The sequence below is a fragment of the Cystoisospora suis genome (genome assembly GCF_002600585.1).
Source record: "Cystoisospora suis strain Wien I chromosome Unknown contig_4761, whole genome shotgun sequence".
In the NCBI taxonomy this organism is placed as follows: Eukaryota; Apicomplexa; class Conoidasida; order Eucoccidiorida; family Sarcocystidae; genus Cystoisospora; species Cystoisospora suis.
This window is the reverse complement of record NW_027157553.1, coordinates 13,520-13,741: the sequence shown is the minus strand read 5'-3', so window position 1 is coordinate 13,741 and position 222 is coordinate 13,520. Positions and strand designations below refer to the sequence as shown.

Below are 222 nucleotides of genomic sequence, written 5' to 3'. Positions count from 1 at the left end.
TGAAGTGTACCCTCTGGCATATAGAAATCATAAAGAAATAGGAGGGCCTTGTACCTAGTCAGTGGAGCTCTATGGCCCATATTTGCCATGGTTGTATAGTAGCGTGGAAATGCTAGCATGCGTTTTCCAATTGATTTGTCCTTGTGGTGTGAGAGAAAGGGAGAAAGAAGTGTCAGTTCTATCCTGTGTTGGCGATACATAGCTTGAAATATCGAGCGCCGG

The 222-nt window shown here is 44.6% G+C and overlaps 1 protein-coding gene across 1 annotated transcript in view; it reads left to right on the top strand.

The window, feature by feature from the left end:
* The window catches only part of CSUI_008495 (dynein heavy chain), a gene marked incomplete at its 3' end in the record, with an annotated part of 14,408 nt that overhangs the window by 696 nt on the left and 13,490 nt on the right, over positions 1–222 (top strand). The gene's annotated exons all lie outside the window — the stretch shown is intronic.